The sequence below is a fragment of the Peromyscus californicus genome, unplaced genomic scaffold, assembly GCF_007827085.1.
Source record: "Peromyscus californicus insignis strain IS unplaced genomic scaffold, ASM782708v3 Scaffold_19__1_contigs__length_69161282, whole genome shotgun sequence".
Classification (NCBI taxonomy): domain Eukaryota; kingdom Metazoa; phylum Chordata; class Mammalia; order Rodentia; family Cricetidae; genus Peromyscus; species Peromyscus californicus.
This window is the reverse complement of record NW_026294491.1, coordinates 8710148-8736394: the sequence shown is the minus strand read 5'-3', so window position 1 is coordinate 8736394 and position 26247 is coordinate 8710148. Positions and strand designations below refer to the sequence as shown.

The window sequence follows — 26247 nt, the reverse complement described above, 5'->3', positions numbered from 1 at the left end:
AAAACACACTTTCCTTACTTTGTTCTGGCCCTTTTTGAACTTAAAGCAAGTATGGGAAATGGCCTCAAGATAAGAAATACGAGAGTAAATTCCATGAAGCCACCCATCTGTCTCTGCACTCGTGTGTGTGTGTGTGTGTGTGTGTGTGTGTGTGTGTGTGTGTCTATACAGCCATCACTCTAGCTTATGTTCTGAGACACTGGCAGAGGACAAAAGAAAACATGCTACACCTGTTGCAGAGAGTGAAGTGTGTGAGAGAATCCCATTTAAGTCAGCACACGCTTCCTTCAAGGCAGGGCAAGTTACTGCAGGACATTGAGCTTGGTCTTCCTGTAAGGGAAGAAGTGAATCTTGGTGTCCCCGTGCAGTGGCAGCCTCAGCACACACGTTGAGCTGTTTCTCTGTGTGTGGTGTTGTAGAGTGACTTCATTGTCTTTTAAGAGGACATGTACTTTATGTTGAATGAAGAACTCAGAGAAAGGCATGGCTACTTGGATCTCACAAGGCAGCCTGTTGTGGAGCACTAACTCAGCAGAGCCAGGGAGGTGTAAAGCAGCTTAAGATTCATGGAGGCAGATGAGGGGCCATCTGTGCTTGGTGGCTCTGTAGGTCAGGTCCCTAGTAAGGATGAATGAGTACACAATTCAGAATGGCATTCCCTTCTTTCTGCTTGCTATCCTATCAGGGGGCGGAGCTGTTGTGATTGACATGTGCATCCTTCAGGATTGCTGAGATTTCTCTACTAAGAAAGGCCTAGCTGTATGTAGATAGAAGAAACTGCTAGCCTATGAATACCATGTGGTTTGGTGGTTATTAGATGGTCATGAGGGTAAGGATTTGATTATTCCTTCTGTTCTGAGCTACATTCTAGGCAAGTGTTTCCAGGCAGATTCTCCTAGAATTGCTATGCACAGGTATCCTTTGTAAGTACCACAGGGAGTACCAAAGGGCCCAAGCCAGTGTCCCTGCCCTTCACTCCAAGGCCAGCAGGAAAGCATGGCATCCTTAATTTTTTCTGTATCTGGTAACTTGAAGAAAACCTACTCAACTAAAAAAATATACATTGACGCATATGCCTTCCAGGGACTGAACCCTTGTGTGTTTAAAAATCAGAGATAAATCTGTAAAGTGATACATACATGTGCTTTTAATTTAACTGTTTTAAAGAAGCCTTCTTGTATTTGTAGAGTTGAGGAGCTCTTCTTTCTTGGCATCACCAACTTACAGGAGAAGGTAGGAAACCTGGCAGAATAAGAGCCAGGCGGTACCAGCTCCTCCCCACTGAGCCTCTCCGGCTCTGTTATTAGCACCAGCTTTGGAATCTGCTCTGTCAGGTCTGAAAGCAGATCTTGGGTAATGCACAAAGCCATGTGACGTCTCTGGGGCTTTGGAGACCTGTTTCTCCTCTTCATGTGATATGACTGAGATAGGCCTCGTATGCAAGAGTTCTAGTCACAGAGATGTGCAGCCCATGTACCAGAAGTTAGAGCATAGAATAACAAGTCTGTGGCCAGAAGAAAACCACATCAAGGCTGCAAGTCAGTTCGTGACCAAGAGCAATGTGAAAAAGGTTGTAGACTGCCTGCTGCACCTGTTCTTCAGACCCCCCGTTGTGTGCTGCTATGACATCACACTGAACGGAAAGGGCTGGCCAGTGTCTTTGAAGACTTCTGGTTTCCTAAGAAGTCATGACGCTGGCATTTGCTTTATATCTTCCCATAGCGTAGCTGCTTCAAGTGTCCCAGAAGGACTTATTTGACCCATGGATGATCCTGAGTAATGGTCCTAGGATAGCAAAGGATGTAGTGTCAGACTCAGGATCCTACCAGGACAGTGTGAGCTCTGAAGATGGTGGGGATCCACTGAAAGGTCCTTAGGTACTCTCCCAGGTCAAGCTGGGGTTGGGGATCAGGCAGGAAACAATTGGTATGGCCCCTCAAATGTTGCAGTTGCACCATGTTTGAGACTCAGCTATCTCTGCTCCAAACATGTTCACATTTAGATTTATGTAGAGATTTAAGATAAGAAATGAGAGTGTGCTATACAATAAAAACTCTTTGTGATTTTTAAAAATGTTTTTAAAGCTACAAAATAAATTTAACAAAATCTCACCATATTAAGTGTAGAATTCAGCACTATATCCATCACCACTCTCTACGAGTTTGTCCTCATCTCAGGTAGAAAAATCCTGTAAACAACTCCCCACTCCCCAAGCCTCTCTCTCCCAGTCCTTGGTATTCCTCTTCTGGTGTGACTGGATTTCACTGAGACATTTGTCCCACTTGGTCTGGCTATTTCCTCTGCATATTGTCAGGGTTCATGTGTGTTTAGTGTGTTAGAGCCTCATTGTTTTCATGGCTGGACAGCCATGTTTATATGACCACAGTTTTTCTCCATTTGTTGTTGAACACTTGGGATCATTCCACCTTTTAGCTACTAGTGAATAAATCTTCCAAGAACATGGGTACACAAAGGTCTGCTTGAGTCTCTGTTCTTGGTTCTTTGAGTTTATTAAATTGCTGGACTATGTGGTAACACTATGTTTAACTGTGTATGTGGTTGCACATGCCTGTGTATGTGTGTTCAGGTGCATGTGTGTATGTGTGAGTTTAGAGGCCTAAAGTTGATGTCAGATGTTCCCCCAGTCTCCACCACATATATTGAGGAGTTTGCGGATTCCAGCTAGTCTAGCTAGCCAACTTGCCCTAGGGATCCCCTGACTTTGTAATAAGAATTACAGGTAGCTGCCACACCCACCTGGCGTTTTAATGGGTTCTAAGGATCCGGGTTCTGGTCCTCACATTTTTATGGCAAATTTTTATCCACTGGGCCATCTTCCCAGTCCATGTTTAACTTTTTGATGATTGCCAAACTGTTGCCCACAGAGCAGCTGCACACAATCTCTTTTCTCGCCAGCAGCAAGGCAGGGAGTCCTCATCTACCCCCTCCTTGTCAACACTTTCCCTTTTCTGTCTTCCTGATAGACCATTGATGATAGTAGCTGTGAAGCGGGTCTCACTGTAACCACATTTGTTTTCATTCCTGATGAAACACTGGTGCTGCCTCTAGTGGCCGTTAGCATGGCTGCCGTGGAGAGGTCCGCTGAGGTCCTTGAGATGTGGCTTTTGTTTTTTGAGTTGGGCTGTTGCCTTTTGTTTCAGAACTGCGGAAGTTTTCACATGTTCAGGATCCTGCAGACTCAGGATTGCAAGTGCTTGTTTATTGTCACTCCACTGTTGATGGTGTCCGCTGACATAGAGGAGTTGTTGGTTTTGATCACATCCAACTTAACTTTATTTCCTTGTTTTACTTTGTCATAGCTAAGAAATCGCCAAGTCTGCACTCATGAAGGCAGCCAGCCTTCCTTTGTTTTCTTCTGATGTTACGCTTATCTCTCTTGCGTTAGAGCTTTCATCCACTTTGATTTTTTTTCTTTTTTTTTTTTTAGATGAGGGTCTCACTGTATGACCCAGTGTTGCTTGGAGCTCCTGGACTTAAGCAGTCCTTCTGCCCTAACCTCTTGAGTAGCCAAGGAACCTGTCACCACTTCGAGCTCAAGCATTTTACATAGAGTATAAGGCAATGGTCTGGATAGGTGGATATGCAGTTTTCCAAGTGCTATTTGTTCAACTTTCTAATTGTCATTTTAACATGTCATCACAAATGAGATTTTCAGAACTTAGACTGATGTATATTTTGCTTTCTGTTTTTTTAATTTGCCCTCATGAGTAGCCCTTGTTCTAAGGATTATGCCCAGAGGGGCTCCCTGACTTGCCTCTTGTTCTCCACAAAGGTGAGTCTAAAGTTCCTAGAACTGGCACAGTGACTGGCAGTTGGAAGAGTGACGCCCGCTCACATAGTCTAATGTGGTTTTTAATAGAAGGCATTTTTATAGCTCCATCTTATGCAGAATATTTCTGTGAGTGTCCATGAAGGACATTCCTGGCCACAGGAAGAGGCAGAAAGCCAGAACTCATCCAGGGCCCACAGTGGTAGGGTGAGCTTGAGTGCAGCTGTGGGAGGCTTTGTGATGCATGTTCTATGATAGATAGATGGGTGTGGGAAGGTAGGAGCAGGGACAACCTTGGATTTACATTTAAATATAAAAAGAGGATTATGTTGAGCGTCAGATGGGCACAGTATCTGTCTTTGATCATGCTGCCCTTTTCTACCCTTATGCATGATCAGAGACCATGATGTCAAGACCAGCAGTGAGCTGTGATGTCCACAAACACCTCCCCAGGATAAAGGTCTCTTCCTCCTTGGTTCCCAGAGAGCCAGGACCAAAAGGGTGCAGCAAGAGTGGGAAGGTTTGAGCCAGCCTGGGCATAGGTGGCTCTTCTTTCCGAGGTGAATCTCAGCCATATGACAGGTTCTCCAAGGAGCATGTGTCACAAGTAAAGGCCACATGCTCCTGAGCAGCCAAGTGTGTGGGCTCCTCTCATACAATGTATTATATCCTCACTGCTTTATGCACTGTGCTCAGGACATTTCCTCTTCCTGTCCTCCCTGCTGACTATACCCAAGGCCCACTCTGTGGGTTCCTATTGGGTACTGCCTTTGCCCAGCTACTTTGCATACACATGTACCTTATAGCATGGGCCAACTCAGAGGCAGTATGTTCCTGCCAGAGTGGGGACTGTTGCCCGTCTACCTGCTCACCCCTAAGGAAAACATCTCAGGCCTGTCCCTCTAGTCACACTAGCCACCCTATCTCCCTGGTGTGCCTCATGACCATCTGCTCTTTTTGTGTTATGAACTGTGTCCAGTTTCTGGGAGTCTGTAGGATCCGAAGAACTAGCCCTCTGGCAAAAGCCCTTTGCTCTGTACTTAAGAACCACATTGGTTGACTCTGGAGCACAGTGCAGTGTTAGGCACATCATGAGGCATATTCATGGTGTCACCAATGAAATTGAAGCTTTCCCTGCCATTGGTATCCCAGAAGCTTTGTACAGAAGTTGGCTTTCTGTACTTAGTTTGCTTCAACTGACTGCTCAGAGCCACTCTGCTCAGAGGTGGCATTGTCAGCCACATTCTACTCAAGGGGACAGCAGAGCCCCAGTGGCAGCACTTTAGTTTATATCTGCGCTTGTCTGTGTTGGCCCGAGGTCACAGTTGGAGTCATCTGCCTCTTCCTGGGCCAGTGTCCATATCTGGCCCCCCTGAACTCCAGAACACCGTGGCTCTGGTGGTGAAGCGTCGAGACCCTCAGCGTTCTCCAGCCTCTGGCCAGCAGGTTTGCTTTGTTGCTGCCAGCAGGCCATCAGTCAGCCCGAGAGAAGGGAAGTAAGGCCTGGACAGCGAGCTCCATGGCCTTTAAGTTTCTGTGCCCTGCTCAGGCTAGCACTTAGGCAGGTGCTGACTTGTAAAAGGCTCCTGTGGCTGCCTGATGTGGTGCTAATTTAGAAAGAAGGGAGAGAGAGAGATGGACTTATTAATACTAAACCCAGATTGTCAGACGATCTACTCAGTACCTGCAGATCAGCTTGTGAATCAATGTTTATTCCCGCTCACCTGCTTGCTCACTGGTCACCGACCGCATCCTGTTTCACCCTTGTCTGGAATAACCGAATATGCCTCCTTTTCAGTGATTCTTTGCAGTTTTATGTAACTGAAGTAAATCGTTGCCTGGATCAGGACAAATCCCCCCACCGCTCGACCCCAGCACACACGCGCACGCACACACACACACACACACACACACACACACACACACACACACCCTGACCTAAGCCAGAGAGCCAGCAACAGGCTTGTCAGGCCTGGAGATAACAGCTTTTGGGACCTTGCAGATGTCCTCTGCATATTAAACCCAGCCCAGGTGATAAGACCTCACCTGAGGGGCAGAGGGAGGGGACTCTGCAGCTGCTATGCCTCTGAGGTTTCTTTCCTTTTTGTCTTACAACCAAATGCTGCTAGAGGAGGAATGAAGGGATGGCGGGTTCAGAAGAGACAAGAAGGGCAGCGGGGCCCAGGCCCCGGAAGCAGCACAGCCGGTTTTAGACAAGACGGTGTTATCAGGGCACAGCGAAGCCTCTTCACACGATGCCCTGTGCTCAGGACATTCCCTCGTTTTGATGTATCGATGTCCTGCCTTCTACCACTTGAGAGAGGGAATGAGCATCCTTGTGCATAGAGGAAACTCCCCCACTCACAAGAGTAGAGATGGTTTCTTCCTGGAGGCCTTCAAGGCCTATGGAAGGCACTTCTAAAGCTGCTCAGGAGCATGTGGCCTTTATTTGTGAGCCTGCTCTTGGAGAACCCTGTCATGTGGCTGTGATTCACCTCGGAAAGAGTCACCCATGCCCAGGCTGGCTCAAGCCTTCCCACCCTCGATACGGCCTCTGGGGGCCTGTCCTCACTGCCTAGTCCAGCTTCATCCTCAGGGCCCTGGCTCCCTGGGAACCAAGGAGAAAGAAAAGAAGTCTTTCAGGGGCTGTGATTGCTGAGCTGCCCCACCCCTCCTCCGACCCTTGTTGGATCTCCCTACAGTCTCTAGCCCTGACTCCAAACAGGTTGGCTTTTTTGTTTTTGTTTTTGTTTTGCCTGAATCAAATGTGGACACAGCTCTGGACTCTGATGTCTCTGACAAATCAACAAAGCCAGTCACAGATGTTGCATGTGTCTCCATGGCTGTCTTTATGTGTGTTGTCTGTATTCTTAAGTATCTGTGTGTGATGTCACATATGCCTGAAAGGCTTTCTGTATGTGTCTGTCTCTGTATGACGTGTGTATGTCTGTGTGCTTATCTGGCTTTATGTGTATGTATGTATACCTCCATGTGCGTGTGGGCAGGTCGAGTGAGTGATGTGTCATATATGTTAAACATGCTGTGTCTAGTAAGATTACCCTGTTACATCTGTTCAAGCCCACCAAGCTATTCTCCAGGAATAGAAACACAGAGAAGAGGGACCATTTATAGTGGAAGAAGAGGCATCCTTTGGGGGTGTGGCCACCAGCAGGATGCCCATACTCTGGTGGTGATTCCAGATCTATGCACATATGGGCAGATGAATAGGATTCAGTGGGTCATTAAAAAAAAAAAAAAAAAGAGGATATGAATTTGGGAGGGTATGTGTTGGAGGAATCCAGGAGAAATTGAAGGGGAATGTAAGAGTGGGAATGATAATGATGTGGATACATTGTATACATATATGAAATTCTCAAAAAGAATACATTTTAAAAAGACTAACAGTTTGGAAGAATCAATATCCTCAGAGCTTTTCCCTTAGAGAGAAGCCCCAGAGTTGAGACTATGGCATGTTCTTATAGTCTTGAGTGAGAACTGGGCCACTGAGCATCCGTTTGGTGCATGAGGTCTGCCCTTCTTACCCGAGTTGTGAGTGGCACAGTCATGAAGGATTGTTCCACGGTGATGTTACTTATAGTCCAGCCAGCATTTACTGTGGCACTGGGGAACCTCAGGCTAACCTTTTTGGGGTGTGGGATATTGTCTTGCCTATAGACTAGATGGGGTTCAGGAGTACTGTCCATGTCTCCCTCATCTCCCTGCATCTGGTGGGGCTGTAGGGCATTGTGGCTGCAAGAGTCTGTGGGCCCAGACAGGTTTTAAAACCCTGTGTGCAGACAAGGCCTTTATCAATGTCACTATTTTTTTTGGCTGTAGACAACAACGTGTACCTGCTCAGACACTTGGTCAGTTCTGCTGAGTGGTAACAAGTTATCATTGTCCTGCAGGACCTACTTAAAATCCCTGACTCACAAGAGTCCAGCCAAGTGCCAGTCAGACTACCAGTGAGTGACTCACTGACCAGGCCCTGAGCAGAAGGCTGGGCTAAAGTAGAGCACCACATCCTGCTACTGTCTCTGTTTCTGGCTTTCTTGCCACCTAAAGTCTCCCTTTATATCTTGTTTTCTCTGGTGTTCTAGAAAGAATCCCATTTCTGGGAATAGCCAAGAGAAAAGCTTTATTCAGGTTATACTAGAACCTCATGAAAACAAACCCTGGGCTTTGGGGTAAAAGTAGTGTCTGAGGTCCAAGCCCCCGCCAACCGGCCAGCTCCGGGGTCTGTCTGTCCTGCTGACGTCATTAGCACAGGAGACTCCCAGCAAGGCACAAAGCTGCCTGTACTCCTGGGCTCTTGATGCTATCATCTTGTCTCAGGAGACCGTGACCAAGGTCCAGGCAGGTGAAAACCCTTCCTGCTTGTCACACTTGACTCTGGGCAAAGCAGTCCATTTTGGCATGAATCCCTGCCCTGGGATTAATACTGTAGCCAGTGTGGCTTGCATAACCCATGCTACAGATTGTAGTGTGTCTTCTCTTCCCTGTAATTTGTAACTCCTACCCTTACTTAGCACACATTTCGTTATTTCCCTAGTTCTTCCAGAACATTCTGATCTGGGCCCCGCCTTCCTTGGATTGTGGAAATGTAGCCTTCACTTCAGAAAAGGCAAGAGCTTCTGTGCTGAGAGGGCTCAGTGTCCTTTCCAGGGACTGCTGTGCAGGCTTGGAGACCCCATCTCCTTCCTGAGTATTTGTGGCTGGGAATGAACTCTGACCTTGTATGGAACAGGTAATGCTGGGTCATATATGCCCAGCTCCTGCCACATGAAGTGGCCACATCACCAATGAAAACAAGAAAGGTGGGGTGTCCAGGGGCTAAGGAATGTGGGCACCAAGAACAACAAACAGAAGTTGAGGCTACTTGGACTCCTGACAGATCTGCATGTGATGTACTTCAGGGCTTCAATGACCTACCCACCATACCAGCCTGCAAACAGTAGGCTTTGCAGAAAAGCGGAACGTTTCCTGAGGCTCCTAGACCTCCTGTCTATAGCTCCTGGCTTCCTAACACTCCATAGACCTGCCACAGCCTCTGGCTCCTATACCACAGCTGTCCGAGTGTCCCACTCCAAGAAAAGAGTGTAGAAGAATCAGTATCCTGAGAGATCCTCCAAGAGGTACCTCTAGTGTCGAGAATATGGCATGCTCTCATGTTCTCACTGAGCATCCATCTGGTACATGAGGTCTCCCCTTATTACCTGAGTCATGAGTAGCACATGGGAGGCATAGCCTTCTTTAGGGGCAAGAACCTCCTGTCATGTTGGTGATGTCTGGAAGCCTTATCTGGAGCAGACTCTTGCTGTGGGATGTTCTGTATGTTAAATGTGTTGCTCTGATTGGTTAATAAATAAGACACTGATTGGCCAGTAGTCAGGCAGGAAGTATAGGTGGGACAAGGAGAGAGGAGAATTCTGGGAAGTAGAAGGCTGAGGCAGAGAGATGCTGTCAGCCACTGCCATGAGATGTTAAGATACCAGTAAGCCACGAGCCACGTGGCAACTTATAGATTAATAGAAATGGGTTGATTTAAGATATAAGAACAGTTAGCAAGAAGCCTGCCACGGCCATAAGTTTGTAAGCAATATAAGTCTCTGTGTTTACTTGGTTGGGTCTGAGCAGATGTAAGACTGGCAGGTGAGAGAGATTTGTCCTGACCATGGGCCAGGCAAGAAAACTCCAGCTACAGACTCTGAACATGGGGGAGTAGTAGGTGTATGCCCCTCATACAAGAGGAAACCTTGTCTCTGGCCAACCAGTGCCTCCAGTAGCCTCAGGCCTCTCACCTTCCAAATGGGAGTGTTTTGTACTAAGAGGATCTGGCAGCTCTCAGAGCAGTAGAATCCAAAGGCCGTGCAGTGTTCACAATGGCTTTCTTTGTCATCTTGGAAAACCGTGTTTTGTCCATCCATGTTTCCCTAGTTGCACTGTTTGGGTGACTGTGAAAATCTATCTGCATGTCCTTGGCATCACCAGCACAAGAAATGGGGAGTTGGATTCCAGCCAGGGACAGCACAGTGAAGGAATGTGGTCCACCTCCCTGCCCTGCCCTGGCATGTGGACACACCGGGGAGTTCATCTGGCTCCCACGATTTTGCAGCGTCTCCCAGGCTGTTCCAGGGGTGACTCTGTCATCTACCCTCCGTCCCCCAGAGAGTACAGCTGGGATAGTGTCTAGCAAAGTTCCGCAGTCTCTGGCTGAGCACTTCAAAGACTCTGTACTCCGGAACTTTTCTCCACAGCACTGCAAGCGTCTGTCTCTTGTGTCTGCTCACGTCTCCAGTCACCTCTGTGTCCAGTTGGACTTGCAACTCTCTTGATCCTCTCCTAGGTATCTCCAGTGAGGCACCCCCAGACAGCAGCATCACAAAGGAGGCCCATATTTGGTGCAGGTACAGGAGGTTCCCTGAAGACAGAGCCTCTGCTGTCCATGAACATGGACAGCTAAAGAACTGACCTGTGAGGCGGCCTCCCCTTCTCTCTGGTTTCCTGGCCTACTCCTTCACTGGGATTTCTTAAGTGCAGCAGAGCTGCCTGAGCAGGAGTCCTGCCTCTGGCTCTGCTCTGGGGGAAGCCAGGTCGTCCGAGAGAAAGTTGAATTACGTTCCTGCCTGGTGCAGGTCAGGGTGTGTGTTCCTGGCCATCCAGCCCTTGCTACGTAATTTCTACCTGAGGCGGGATAAAGCACCAGTGAGTCAGTGAGGGAGAGTGAGGGAATGTTCACAGTCCAGTGAGCAGGTGTGTCAGGGACACGGCACTCCAGGAGGCTAGACTGAAAAGTGAGTGACTCAGAAATCTGAGGGTCAGGCTCAGTGCAGTCAGAGTGTTTCCTAAGCCCAGCATGTGGGCAGACCAAGCTTGCTGTGGCACTGGGCTGGTCTTGGGCAAGCCTCCCCAACCATGTGGCAAATACAAGGATTAATTGTAACTGGGGAGGAAGCTGAAGGTTCAAGATCAAGTTCTACAAAGAGTGGGCTGGGATTTGCACCATAGCAATACAATCCTTGTCATCAGAGGATATCTAGGGGTTGGCAAGGTACAGAGATACGGTCACAGGGAAAGGACCTAGAAACTAGGCTGTGCTGTGTGGTGTCTTAATTTGTATCCTGAGGGACACACAGTGTTCTGACAGGGACCCAGAGAATGGGGTTGGTAGAGAAGGGCATCCCGGGAAGTAATGGGATGTGTCTCCTCATGGTGTCATAGGGTGGGCCAGGTGGTTCCTGTCTCTGCTAACTGTTGGCTTTGCTACCCTGTGGGGTGTGGATAGACTAAGTGCCGTGCCTATCAGATGTTGCTAAAGTCAAGTGAAGGCATGTATGTGGAGGCCAGAAGACAGCCTTGGCTATCGGTTCTCTCTTCCCACCTTGTTTGAGACTGGGTCTGTTGGATTTCTGCCAGTGTGCTGTGCACACCAGGCTCCCTAGCCTGCAGGCTTTTGGGGATTCTCTTGTCTCTGACTCCCATCCCTCCCATGAGAGTAGTGGGATTATTAGACGTGAGCTACTTTGCCCAACTTTATGTTGGTCTGGGGATTCAAACTCAGATCCTCACACTTGCATGGTAAGTGTTTTACCCTTTGAGCCATCTCCCCAGCCCATCTCTGCCTGGTATAATGTCGGACACATTCTGTGACCAGTGGGAAGACAGAAGACCCTGCTGAGGTTCAGTTTTGGACTCCATCATACATAGAGTCCCTCTCTACACCCAATGTAGAGGACTTACCCTGTGAAAGGATTGTCAGAACAGGGAAAGGAATAAGGTTACAGAACTCCCTTACCACAAGTTCAAGGTTTCCTGGACCCACCTCCCAGCTCCTTCCTCTAGGAAGCTGGGGCTGGTACACTTTGGGGCTTGCATGGTCGGAGGATACACATAAGCCACAGTTGCCTCCTCTCTTGGCAAAAACTGCTTTAGTGTAAATACCTGTTCTATCAACATGGTTGAGTGTATTGGAGTGTCTGACCCTGGCCCCAGGTGACGGGGCCAGCTGACTGGTGTCTGATCCTGGCCCTGTGTGAGGAGGCCAGGTCTTTGTTTCAGGAAAAGTGGGCAGAGCTAGCTGGCTTAATGTCACCAGTTCCATTAGCAGCCATGTGGGAAGGGCAGCATCTTGTCTCAGGGAGCATCAGAATACTGGAACATTGCACCATGGGTCTTTCCCACTGTCCTTGGACAGGGTCCTTCCCAGAGATTGGCCCTCCACTTCAGTGGCCCTCCTCCAATTCTCCTTCTTTCTAGAAAACTTGCCATAGGAATTTTCTGCAAGTCTAGGTCTCTCCTCTGGAAGCAAGAGGGCGAAGAGCCTCTGTCTTGGGTTTAATGCATCTGTTCTCCAGCTCCAGGGTCACAGGCTGATCCAGGTTGGTGACATCTTAAGACACTTGTTTCTCATCTCCCTGTATCCTGACCCCTCCTTTTTTTCTCACACCCCTTAGCTCAAATGTGCCCTAAGTTGATGGAAGCTGGGAGAGCCTCATGGAGACCTTCCTAAGAGGCCACATTAGAGTCACATCCAGACATCCTGGAAAAAGGTTAGAGGGACATGATATAAGACTGGAGCCACCTGACATGTGTGCATGTGTATGTTGTCACAATATGTCCTTGCACATACAGAAAGGTGTGCATGTGTGCACATCAGAATGTATAAGTACAGATGTGCATTGGAATGTGTAAATTGGAATTCACAGGAAGGCAGTCTTTCGACGGGAGCCTTCCCCAGAAGCCTGCTCTTCACACACACCGAGGTGTGGTTTGAAGCGAGGTCTACACAGACACATCATTGAGGTGCCCTGTTCCTAGGTCACTCACCCTGTGACCCTGTGCTTTCGTTTGAGTGGAAGCGACTCAAAGAGGAAATGCCCACCGCCCTTCCCGGTCTGCATCTCCGTGGCTTCAGCTATTTGGTGGTCGTGCCTGGGAGGCCCAGACTACTGGTAGCCCTCCCAGTTGAGCTGGCTCCTAGTCCCGTTGTCCCTTTGGAAGACATCCTGGAACCCTCTCCAGCAAGCCAGATGTCAGCTTTGTCTAGCAATGCCAGGTCCTAGTGCAGCATAGCCCTGCACCTCTGGTCTACCCCAAGCAGCTGGACTGCAGCTGGAATATGGGAAATGGCCAACCCCAGCACATGCACCCTGTCACCCCCACTTCTTTCCACACACCAGCGCCCCTCCACCTCTCCCGCAACCCCCCATAGCCTCGAGGTAAGCATGAACTTGATGAAGGGCTCCTCCCAGAGCCCTGACTCCTGCCTCCTTTGCCCTCACGTTCTGACTGCTCTTTCTCCCACACTAACCTGCCATCTCTCCCTGTGCTTTGAGGACCCTTTTCCACCCCTGGTTGTCTCAGGATAGACGCTGTTTCTGGGCTGGGTCTGTCCTCAGATTTCCCAAACCCATCTCTACGTAAAAAGCCCCCACAAGCTGAGTGTTTCCCCAGCATCCTGGGACAGCTAGGCAAGGATTTCAGTCTGGGGGAGATAGGACAGCTGGGGGGCAAGGCCGAGGCAGAAGCCTGGTGTGAGGGGCTGCCTCCTTCCTCAGGAAAGCCTGGGGGTGCTCAGGGCCTCTGCAGCTTCTTGGGGACCTTTCATTTGAAGTTGGGTGATGCCCACATGAACCACTTGCCAGGTGCCTTTGGAGGCAGAGACTGAATAGCCAGCTTCTTCAGCCACCATAAAGACATCTGTCATAACAGCCAGAGAGCCATGTGACTTCCTCCCCAGGAGCATCTCTTCCTACACATGCCCCTCATGCCGTCATTCTCTACTGCGAGGTCAGCTGGTCCTTTAAAGTCAGATCACATCATATTTCATTGCTTAAGAGTCCCTGGGACCAGGTTGGGGATTTAGTTCAGTGGTAGAGCGCTTGCCTAGCAAGCACAAGGCCCTGGGTTCGATCCTCAGCTCAAAAAAAAAAAAAAAAAAAAAAAAAGATTCCCTGGGACCTTCCTACAGGCACGGGCACGGGAGTGCAAAGCCTGCTTCTCTGTTGCAGCACCTGCACTGGTGCTTGGCATAGGGCAATGGGTCATGAATACTGCACACTTAACCACGGCTCCTTGATCATCAAAGACCCCAACCCCCATCACCTCCTTCTAGAGCCCCAGCCAGAACCTATCTGGGTTGGTTTTGTTGGCAGCTGGAGAATTCTTGGTTCTGTTGACCCAGATGTGTGTTACTGCCAGGCCACAGCCCTTGGATCTGCACCTCACGTTGATGCCACAGTTTTCCCCCTTGGGTTTTTCACTTGCTCTGTGGACCTTTTAGAACCTTTTGTACCTGGTAGAGGGTCTCTCTGCCTTTGGACAGCCTTGTCCCAGACCCCTCTCCTGAACTGTCTTCTTGACTGGAGCCCAGTGGCGAGGCCCAGGGAGCCTGGAGCCTTTCTACTGCAGTGTCCTTTCCTGCTAGTGTGGTCTCACTTTGTTGTGGGGTTCTCATGTGAAGTCGGCTTCTGGGACTGGCCTGGGCACCAGGAGGAACCCTTTCCTGTTGTGTCTGCTGCACCTCTCGGGTATCACGCGCATAGGTGCTTTCCTCTTAGTTTGTGTGTGATACCAAGGATCACGCCTACAGCCTTATGAGTGCTAGGCAGCTGCTCTACCATCGCTCGGATCTTCAGCCCATTTTATATTTTGTATTAAGACAGTGTTTTGCTATGATTCCTAGACTGGCTTTGAACCAGCTCTATAGTTTTAGCTATACCTAGAACGTGATCCTCCTGCTTCAGCCTCTCCAAGTCAAGCTTTTTTTTTTTTTCCCTCGGGGGACCAGTACACTGGGCAGGATGGGGTGGAGTAGAGACCCTGCATTCAGGGCACTTTTCATGGGGTGAGAAGGAACAGATGGGAGGCTGAGAAGAGGCCTCCCTTCTTCCTCCTCCTTTACTTACATGCTATGTCTGGGCCATGATCTTTTCCTAAGATGGGCAAGCCATTTGAACAGTGAGTGCTTCCATGCTGCAGAACGAGCTCGGGCATTGATCACTCAGCCTCTCGGGCTGCGAAGGAGGAAGTGAGTCAGTCTGAGCAGTTGCCACAACAGTCACTCCGCAGGATGGAAAGAAACCATGTCCTCCTTCCTGCTCCTAGCCTGCGTCGGCGGCTCCCTCCCCAGCAGTGGGTTGCTGTTGGAGGCTCTGAGCTGTTGGCTGGATTCCCAGGGTGGCGAGGAACAGAAGGCAGTACACAGGTGCAGCTGTATTCTGAAAGTTCCTTGATTCTCAGGACCACCTGGACCAGGGCTGAGACTCCCCGAGTGTGGGCGGGGCTTCCCCAGCAGAGGTTCTGGGCACCACCCAAAGTCCTGCCCAGGAACTCAGCATTGAAAGAATGGCTCAGCTAGTGGGAGGACATGGGGCAGGCAGCAAGCCCGGGGGCCTGGGATGGTGCCTGGGATGGTGCAGGGGTGCAGAAGGACAATAGGAAGTACCCAGCTTTGCAGGAGGGAGACTTGAGTCCCAGAGATGTGGGGAGACCGTGGAGTGTCTACTAGAGGAGAGTGTGAGTTGTGAATTAACAGCACTACCAGAATGCCCTAACTCGGCACGCAGGATGCAGGTGACGTGGGGAGAGGCTGCCTGGTCTGTCCGGAGATGCTAGGGCTGGGCCCTGGCCACCGGAGCAGCACAGTTCACTGATCTTCCCCAGATGTATGCTCTGTGCAGACGGGCCCCACTGTCCTTTCACCCCGGCACCGAGTGATGAAGGGTTACAGCTGGATGAACAGTCTTCCAGGCCGTAGGTGAGGCAGGGCTGCTTCGAGTCCTGCTGCAGCTCTGGGTTTGTCTCAGTACCCATCAAGTGGGCCGGGCTTCTGTCGGAAGCGGCAGCCCCAGGTGGCCTGGAGCTGTGCTGTCTCTCAGCTGCCGTTTCCTGGGGGCTCCCTATTGCCGACACATTTTCTTCCTGCAGTGCCGCAGCACAGAGTTGCTCTGAAGAGTGGGCGGGAGCCTGGCCAGGCCGCAGCTGCCACGGTGTCTGTCAGTTACCCAGGGAGCTGCTGCAGCTGCTGCCTGGGGCTTCCATGGGGGCTGTACTAGGTATCTGGTGACTCCCAAGTTTCTGGGCCTGCCGGCCACAGGTCTGAGGATTGGCTGGATCTTCCTACCTCTAGGTAGCTCTAATCTCTCAGGGCCATCTCAGGCCTATGTCCGCAGGGCCATCTATCTTGCAGACTCAGCCAGCCAGCCCTGCCCCAGCACTGTCCTTCCAGCCATACCGTGGCCTCCTAGTCTGAGTATTCCTAGCTAATGAGGCTAGGAATAACAGTTCAATGTTTCATTGAAGGGAGTACCTTGGGACCCTTCTATCCTTCAAGAGGTCAGTGTCCTTTTGGATTCTAGGTGTCATGGGGCGAGAGGGGCCCTCAGAGTTTTACTTAAAGCAACTAGTGATAGACTTCTGCAAGTGCACTCTGCTGTTAAAGGGGGTGGGGTTAGCCTTGGTGGCCAGTTAAGAGGGAGCCTTCCCACCTACAGTGCCTCACAGAGCCTAGGAGAGCTGCAGGGAAAAGGATTACTGGAGCCCAGGGTCTGCTGATGGAGGCAGCAGGTTTATCAAAATCACCACAAGAAGCTGGGCATCGTGGGGGCTGGAGTAGGAGGATCACTATAAGCCAACCTGCCCTTCGTAGTGATTCCTAGGCCAGTTTAAGCTCTAGAATGAGACCCTGTCTCAAAAAGTTGTCACCTCCCTTACCTAAGGTTCAGGGATCATTGCGGAACAGGGGGCAGGAAGATTCTAAGAGCAAAACAAATGGAGTTTGCCGCAAGATTGTGTCTCCTAAGAATATCAGAAGCCACGCCCACAAAGTCTTCCAAGATGACTGCTTAAACATGAGCTGAGGAAGGACCCCAACAGTAGACATGCTAATGTGGATGGGGAAAGCCCCTGAGACATCAGCCCTAAACAAAGAAGGACAGGTAACCAAGGAATGCAGGAGTGGGAGAAATAGTCTTGGTTATCCAATCCGTCAGCCCTGAAAACATACATATGAAGAACGTTATTCAAGCTGAGCAGGTTGTGCTTGTGTATTAGGAGCACGCGTGCGTGCGCGCGCGCGCGCGCGCACACACACACACACACACACACACAGACACACACAAATACACAGACACACACAAATACACACACACACACAAATACACACACACAAACACACACACACACAAATACACACACACACACAAATACACACACACACAAATACACACACACAAATACACACACACAAATACACACACACAAATACACACACACACAAATATACACACACACACAAATATACACACACACACAAATACACACCACACACACACACACGTATGTAATAACAATGAAGAAAGGTGATGAATTTGGAAGAGAGCAAGGACAAGTATATAGGATGGTTTGGAGGGAGAGGGGGAAGTGGGAAATGATGTAAATATAACTTTGAAAAGTAAAAGAATAGTTTTTAAAAACCCACACGAAGGGATGGAGAGGCGGCTAAATTCAGAGCATGTGCTACTCTGCTGGAGTTTTGTCTCCAGCACCCAACTAGGGCAGCTCATAACCACTTATCACTGTCGCTCCGGAGGATCCAACACCCTCTTCTGGCCTCCAGGAGCACCTGAACTCACATGTGCACCTACCCTCCCACATACACATAATTAAAAAAATAATAATAATAAAGTAAAAAACAGCCATGCAAACAAACAAGCCATTACAGGGAAATTTGAAAAATAGGGTTATAAAGTGAAGAGGTACACTTCTGACACTTAAAACTGACAGGTAATTACATGCAAAATAAAATTTCCCCGCAGAATCAAAAAAAAAAAAAAAAGACCAGTGGCCCAGTAGAGAAATGGGCATGCATCACAAGCAGGCACTGGGCAGCTTGTCCCACAAATGTGGGAGAGCCTCTGCTTAGGAGCCAGCGTACTTGGGCGGTGATGGGAGGAGCTGTGTTACACCAGCCAGACCTACAGAAACAAGTGCAACGTTGGAGCAGAGGGAGGTGACTCTCAGCCCCTTATGCTGGGAGCAGCAGAGTACACATGAGAAAACTGTGTGCCTTCCTGGGACCCCCAAGCATGTGCTCAGGTGTCCCAGAAGCCCTCTGTGTCCATTCGCAACCAGGCACAGCTGTGTGCTCTCCCCAAAGGGAAGGGAGCTAGAGCAGCTCAGTGCAAAGACCTACCATGGTTTAAATGTGGATGGCCACATTCACATGGACACTGCCTAGGAACGGGAGGCTGAGTGGTAGAACAAGTCCCCAGAGATGTGCACTGTGGCCCACGCACGTCCTGTGAGACTCAAAACCAAGCAGAGCTCACTGTGCACGTGTGATTGAAGTGTAGGGGAGAGGAAGAGCACGCTGAAGCTCAGTCTGGCAGTTGGCTGAGCTGGGTAAGGAGGGTGGGGAAAGTGGCCAGCCTGCTTTGGTGCTCTGAGGATCTTGGGCGGGTTAGATTCATGAGCGTCTGCAACGTGAAAAGTGAGGGAGCACAGTAAAAGCGAGAGAGCTTGCTCCCCCCCCCCACCCCCCATCCCCCGCTGACTTAGCCAAGGCTGTCCCTTTCGTGCCTTTGGGTCTGTGGTGAGGGAGAATTCCTTAAATAGAACTGTTGTGTCTCACACTCTGCTGCTTCCCTTTTCACCAAATTATGGGCTAGAGTGAGGGGCTGCCTGTCCAATGCCCTGTACGAGGTCACCGGCCCCCATACCAAGGGCACTCTGGGTATTGGAAAGCTTAGCATCTGTCCTCTGCCCCCACCAGAATGAACACTGACTCTCAGCTGGAGCTGTCCACTGGGCTTCTGACCTCTACACCCATCTAATGCTCGTCCCCGTGCGGAGTGGCTCTGCCCTGACATAGTGGGAGGCTGGGAGGCCCACTGTTCTCCAGAGCAGCCTAGCGAGGCTGCTGTGACTGCCACATAAATAAAAATGAGAGCTGAGGCTGGGCCTGCTCCAGGTGGTGAATGGTGACGACGTGGTGGTTACTAGCCTGGGGGGAGGTGCCGCAGCCCCTCCCCTCCTGCACCGGGAATGTGAGCCTGGCTTCCTGGGTTCTCTGCAGCCCAGGATGTTCAGAAGTAGCATGGTCATCTCCTAGATATGGTGGGTGTTATAGTTGCTTGTGGTGGGTTTTTCTTTTGATAAAATGCATATGAAACATACAATCTGGGTCATTTCTAAGGGCACAGTTCAGGGCGTCAAGCACATTCACGTTATTGGGCAGCTGTTATCAATATGCCTCTGAATGAGTTTTGCCTTATTAAACTGAAGCTTGAAGGGGTTAAACTCTCCTACCCTCACAACTGAATTTAGGTTTCAGTTCTCTAAGAAGGGCAACATAGGGGTCTCTCCCAACAAAGGGCCATTTATCCACAATACCTTTCATACGGGGACGGGGACGTACATTGAGGGCAAGGCCTGAGCCAGCCTCCCAAGGTCTCAAGGACAAACCCAGCAGCCCCTTCTGAGTCACGTCCGAACTTGCCCAAGCTTGTGCAGATGTGTCCAAAAATGCTCAGACGAAACCTCAGCCAATCAAAAGTGCACTAATGTAACCGCTGCTGTTTAACCAGTCAGATCTGAGATGACCTAACTGTCCCTGCAGTTCCCCTCAGCCATACTGAAGAGGCGCCTGCACGGCCCTCTGGGATCGTTGCCATTTTGTCCAGGTGAATGACCCAGCATATGCTGGTATAGTAAATAAACGCTCTTTGCTCTCACATACTATTTGAGTCTGGGGTCTTCCTCCAGCCTTTCCTCAGACCCTACAAACTCTGTCCCCGTTGAACAAAAGCTCCGATTCCTCAGGTTTGCTTGGAAAGCAGGTGGATTTGGGTTGAGGCACAGCTGTTCATTAGCAGGGCCAAAGATGAAAGCACGCAGCCTTTGTCTTAGTTAGGGTTTCTATTGCTGTGGTAAAACACCATGATCACAAAGAGGGGGAATGGGTTTATTTTTACCCATTTCAGGTCACGCTCCATCATTGAAAGGAGTCAAGGCAGGGGTTGAAGCAGAGGCGTTGGATGGGAGCTGCTTATTGGCTTGCTCCCTGTGGCTTGCTCAGCCTGCTTTCTTTCGTTTCGTTTTCGTTTTCTTTCTTTCTTTTTGTTGTTGTTGTTTTGTTTTGAGACAGGGTTTCTCTGTGTAGCCCTGGCTGTCCTGGAACTCACTCTGTAGACCAGGCTGGCCCCACTCAGAGATCCTGCCTCTGCCTCCTGAGTGCTGGGATTAAAGGCGTGTGCCACCACCACCTAGCTTCAGGCTGCTTTCTTATAGAACCCAGGACCACCTGCCCAGGGATGGCACCACCCCCGGTGGGCTGGGCCCTCCCCCATCCATCATTAGTCGAGACCATCCCACCACAGAATTGTCCATAGGCTGGCCTTACGGAGGCATTTTCCTCAAGGGTTTCTCTTCTTAGATGTGCTTACTTTGTGTCACATTGTTGACAAAAACCACCCAGCACCGTGTTAAAGCTTGGAGCTGGGCACACAGGAATCTTTGCTATTGCAAGTACATTGGGCAGGTGGCCCTAGCCAGTCCATAGAGGTAGCTTTGGCTTCCCAGGATGCTTTTGGTACTCCCTCCCTAGTACTTAGATGGGTACCATGGGATCACACAGTCTTTATAATTTTCCATAGAAACATAGACAACCGAGCTTATAGCCAGGGCCAGAAAAACATCAAAAGAAAGTGCCCTGGGGCCAGAACAGAAGAGGCCACACCTCACAGCCCGTGTTTCCAACAGTAAGCACTGAGTGAGGGCCCTGGCGGAGGGAGATTGCCCATAGTCAGGGGCCACCAAGGAACAAACACTGCTACCCTCCCACTGGCAGCTGGTGGGCAGCTCAGAGGCACTTCCAAGGCAGGGTCCTTCTCTCAGGGGAGGAATTGGCACCTTCCTGCAGCTGCCGGCCCCTAACAACAAGAGCCCAACAGAGGCCTGGGTTCACAGGTCTTGATGGGGGGCAGTCTTGGTCTTCAGCTCCTGTCCCTTATCTGCTAAGCCTCTATCAACCTTCCACTTCAGAGGCTGAAGCAGATTCTTCTGTACACGAGGGGCAGCCAGCGTGACCCTCCGGAGGCCAGGGGACCTCCAAACATGAAGAGCTCACAGGGCCAGAGCTGGGTGCTCAGCCCCACACATTGCCCAGGCAGTAGTGCTTAAGCAGGCAAGTGAAAGATCAGAGAGACTTCACGGGTCATCCTTCTCACTCACCCTCACCTCACACCTATACGGCCTCCTAACAGACGGACGGACAGACATTGTGGCAAGCTGCTTGAGTCACAGCCCTGTGAACTTGGTGGAGAAGCACACTTTGTGGCTGTTTCCATGCCTAGGGGCTGGACTGGGCTGATCATGACAAGGTCTTCCTTGAGGGCTGGCTGCCCACACAGCACCAGGTGTGCTTGGTCCCTGGGAAGGTACCCACCCACGAGAATCTGTAGCAAGGGAGGTACCCTGTGCTTTTGGCTTGGTTCCTTTTGAACTGGTACCCTGGAACCTGGGAACAGGAGAGTCTGCCTCTGGGCTGGGGTGGGACCCAGTATTGGGTTGGGTTAAACTCCTGGAAAGCACTTGCCAATGCTCAGACGTGGCCCACAAGGATAATCAGGCCTCCAGTGCAGCTAGTAGGGAGCCCCTGCTGACACACTCCACAAGCTCTTCGCCTGCCCTTCTAGAAGTTTGGGTCCAAGGGCAGGATGCTGGAAACCTGGCTTTCCAGTCTGGCAGAGAGTAAGATCCAGGAAGACAAGACTTGTCCTTGCCTGTGGTTGGGAAAACCTAAGTGTGTGTAGCAGGCTCAGCCTGAGCTCGGCCCTGAGGCTTAGGCCACATTCAAGGTCCTTTTCCTCATCTCCAGTTTGTGTTCTTGTGGCTCAGGAACAATGACGGGAGGCTCTTAGTTCTCTAGGGAGGTTTTGCCAGGAATCCTGTGTTCAGGAAACATAGATCCATGCCAGAAGTAAATCCGGAGCAGCCTGGACTGTTCTCCTGGGCTGTGTGTGACCTTGTGGAATAGGAGCAGGCAGCCTGAGGGCAGAGTGGCCAGCTGAGTCCTGTGCCTCCCTCACCCCAGGGAGCCACTGCCTGGAGCGGCTTCCCTCTGCACTCAGGGTAGTGACCAGGCTTCCTGAACTAGCCCTTGGAGAGGCAGAGAGGAGGCCATCCAGGGCCTGGGACTAGGCCGAGGTTGTAGGTGGAGGGACTCTGCTGGTCCCCGGGAGAGATACTGAGCCTTCCAGAAAATCCCAGCTGCCAAGTTTTGCTGAAACCCTGACCTCAAAAGGAAAGATGGAATTCAGGCTCTGGCACGACAGGGGATGAGTTCTTCCCATGTGGGCTTGCCAGCCAGAATCAACTACACAGATCAATTCACTCACAGGAAGAGCATGTGTGTAGGGGGAGGTGAGGTATGCTGATAGATAGATTCCTGTCTCCCTCTGGGCTTTGATCCCAATCTGTGAGATGAGACTGTCCCTGGGTCTTTTTCCATGAGGTTCCTGTATAGAGGGATGGGAAGCTGGGTCCCTGCCCAAAAGTGTGCCCCATCTGAGCATCTGTGCCAGGCAGGACAGCCTTTAAGTGGATAGCCTGGAGCTTAGTCCTCATGGTGCTGCTGGTTCTGCCATCCCCTAGTGGATGCTGCTCTGTGGTCAGTGTTGGAGAGGCTAGGCAGGCGAGGCCTAGCCAAGGGGCATCTGTCAGCTACGGGTTCTGAGACTAAGGAAGAGAAAGAAGAGAGAACCGGACCAGAGTGGAGAGCCAGGGAGAAATCTCCATACAAAGCACGGGTCACCTAGGAAGGAGAGGGGGGCTGAGGGCTCAGAAACAGGCCCCACCCAACCAGACCTGCGGGGACCAAGGCAGCTGGCCCCACAGTGCCTGCACTTCAAGGGCAACCTCCATGTGGGCAGCTGTGCCGGCAGGTCTCTGCCTTCTACCCAGCGTGCGGGGATCTGCCTTCCCTGGCTGCCTGTCATTCTTCATTGTGCCGGGCACCCATGTAGACACAGGGCAGAGAAAGACAGGCCGAGTCCAGCTGGGATGGAGATGGCAGCTGCGTGAGCCACTCGGCAATGCACTCCTGCCAGGCGAGAGCCACGACAGGAGCAGGGACAGGCTAGGGATGGCACCTGCAAAGCCAGGTGCCGTGGGGGGACTGCACCAAAGTGGCAGAGAGGTTCCGGCTGCCTTGTGGGGTTTGGAGCCCACGACTGTCCTCATTGCTTAGTTCACAGGTGGTCAGAAGCAGGCTGGGTCAATGACCTCCCGTTCTAGCCTGGTGTGGACTGACCCAGTCCCCTCACACAGCAAGGCGTGTGATTGGCAGGTGACGGATGGCCCTGCTCAGTGACCAGTGGTAGGCAGAGGTGGCCTCTAGGAAACTGTTCCAGGAGCAGAGACACTGCCCCTCCACAGTTCCAGGCATGGGAAGGGGTGGGGTGGGGCTCTTTTCTTGCTGTCCAGGGTCTCAGAGATCTGGGAGTTCTAAAAGGACCAGAGCAGCTGTTGCCACAGTGTTCAGAGTGACAAAGCCAAAAGCCCCATGGCCCCACCTGCCCTCCTGAGAGCTGGAGGCTGACTGGCCCTTGCCCTTTTAAGGACATCTCTGGCCAGCCCCTCCATTGCTGTGGCTCCAGCTGCACTGAGATGCCGGCAGGAGCCAAGACTCTCCTGTTCTGGAAGGAAGCTCTTCCTGGCTGCATAGCACAGCATGGAACTCCCATTTGGGAGTGGGAGACAAACAGCTCAGAGAACACTGCCCCAGACCTGTTTCTCAAGCATCTGGAGAGGTGGCAGACACTGCTGTGTGGGCCACAGTGATGCCGGTGTCAGAGGCACAGAGCTTTGAACTCTGCAGAGGGTGGGTGTCTGTCTGGGGTCCAACACATGCCCTATGACTCTGTGTGCACTTCTTGCCAGATTCAGGACACCCTGACGGCTGGAAATCCACGAGTGCTTATCCTTGCTGGAGGCCCTGAGGCTGAAGGAAGGCTTGTGGAGGCCTGGCGGGAGGCTATAGCAAAGGCTGCCCTGCCAGAACACCAGTGTCTCATGGCACTGCACCAGGTTAGTGCTGACAGAGTCACAGTAAGAATGGAGTTGGTGGGGGAGAGATAAGGCTTTAGGAGGCCCAGGAAGAGCACTGTCCACCACCACTACCACCACCACCACTCTGGGCCCCATGCCAGCCAAACTCCACTGGTTGCCAGACCCTGCCAGAGCTAGGGTAAGAGTGAGGGCGTGTAGACATGGCTACTCCATGCAGGCATTGCCCACATCTCAGTTGTCTGCCCAGCACACAGAGGAGTCACCTTGCAGTCTGCCGGTGAGTTGACTGTGTATCAGCTGCCTGTCCTGATGTCTGCCCCAGCCGGGCTGGAGGTGGACAGCACTCTAGTCTACGACCCCCTCCTTGCATCCCTTGGCTGAGGAGACACGGCAGAGTGAGCAAACTGCCTAAGACAAGGCGCCAGAGGGAAGGGTGGGCTCCTCCAGTGTGCCACTAAGCCAGGGTAGGGAAGAGTGGTAGCCATGAGTGCAAATGCTGTACAGGCCAAGCTCGTCTGGCCAGGGTCTGGGGGACTAGGTGCTGCTCTTGTTTTAATGGGTACATGTGTGAGGATCTCAGCATGTTTAGGATGACCAAGAGACCCCCACAGCTGATGTCCCACGCTGTGCTGGTTCATCTTCCCACTCTGAGTGGATTAACAAAGGCCTAGGACATCAAGTCAACCCATAACACCTGCTAAGAGAAGGACCAGCACCAAGATACCCGGCCCTCCACTTTGACCTCCACTCTGGATCCTGCTCTGAGTCACACAGCAGGAAAGTGGGAGAGGAGGCATTCAGCTGGAAGGGCGGACGCCAGCTGCAGTGCTCAGGCGACATCACTGGCTGCAGAGAAAATCTTATGCAAGTGTGCAAAGAAACCCTCCTTGGCTCAGTAAACTATTTAGTGAAGCTAATACAAGATGAATGTATAGAGATTAATCATATTCTATTCACTAGCAGCAAATAAATCAAAATTAAAGCAAAGCCACTACTAGCATATGTGAAGTATCTAGGGATGAATCTTACAGAAACCGTGCAGGTTGACTGAAAAATGCAAAACACTGTAAGGGAAATACAATAATTAAATGGAGACGCAGGCCAGTGAGATGGCTCAGCAGGTAAAGGCTCTAGCTGCCAAGCCTGGTGGCCAAGGCCGAGACCCACAAGGTAGAAAAAGAGAACTGAGTCCTGCCGGTTGTCCTCCGGCCTCTACACATGCACTGTGACACACTCGTCATTCCAGATAGGTAGGTAGATAGTAGATAGATAGATAGATAGATAGATAGATAGATAGATAGATAGGCAGACTGACTCAGCTACTCTAGATAGATAGGTGGATAGGTTAGATAAGTGGATAGGTGGATAGATAGGTGGATAGGCAGATGATAGAACAAATGTGGAGAGATGCTGAGTCTATGGGTTGGAATTACAGTGTTAAAGGATCTATTCTCTGGGTTCATCTGCCCATCTGAAGCAGTCCAACCAGGATCTTAGTCTTTTGCTGATGGGAGCAATGGTTCTCAACTCAACAGGGAAGTAGAACTGGACTAGAATGACCAGATAAGATCTGGTAAGTGCAGAGCAGCCAGACCTGGTGGTGTAGGCCTGTGACCATAGCTACTCTGAGGGCTGAAGTTGGAAGACTGGAAGTTCAAGGCCTGTGCAACTTGCTGAGAGTATGTCTCACAAAGCTTGATGCAGGGCGGTGGTGGCGCATGCCTTTAATCTCAGCACTCAGAAGGTAGAGGCAGGTGGATCTCTGTGAGTTCAAGGCCAGCCTGGTCTACAGAGTGAGTTCCAGGACAGGCACCAAAACTACACAGAGAAACCCTGTCTCAAAAAACCAAAAAAAAAAAAAAAAAGTTTGGAAAAATAAAAAGGTGGTTGTGGGAGGTAGGAGGAGCCTGCCTAGCTGGCTCGAGGTCCTGAGTTCAATCCCCACTGCTGACAGGGGAAAAGAGACAAAATTCAATTTTGGAGGACATGTATGATCGGACTTTGAAACTTAGTATACAAGTTACGACAATGGTGAAGGCCTGGCATTGGCGTGAGGGCCGGCAGTCTGCTAGTGGACTAGAACAGACACACATGTATAGATGGGGCAGTTTCTGACATAGGTGCAAAGACTACTCAGTGGAGAGGGCTTGAAAGCTGATATTGGGCCAGGTGTGGTGGCGCACAACTTTAATTCCGGCACAGGCGTATCTCTGTGAGTTCAAGGCCAGCCAAAGTTTCATAGTGAGACCTTGTCTCAAAAAATAAAAAAAAATTAAAAAGAAGAAGAAGAGGAGGAGGAAGAATGGAAAAACAACCCCAGGTAGGGAGATTTTTGCTAAGAAAAAAAAATAAAACTTGCAGCTAGAATACTGTGTAAATTCCTAAGT

At 50.7% G+C, this 26247-nt stretch overlaps 1 protein-coding gene across 1 annotated transcript in view; it reads left to right on the top strand.

Annotated features, from left to right (window-relative positions):
- Positions 1–26247, top strand: part of Hsf2bp (heat shock transcription factor 2 binding protein) — a 139269-nt gene that overhangs the window by 82225 nt on the left and 30797 nt on the right. The window lies entirely within an intron of this gene.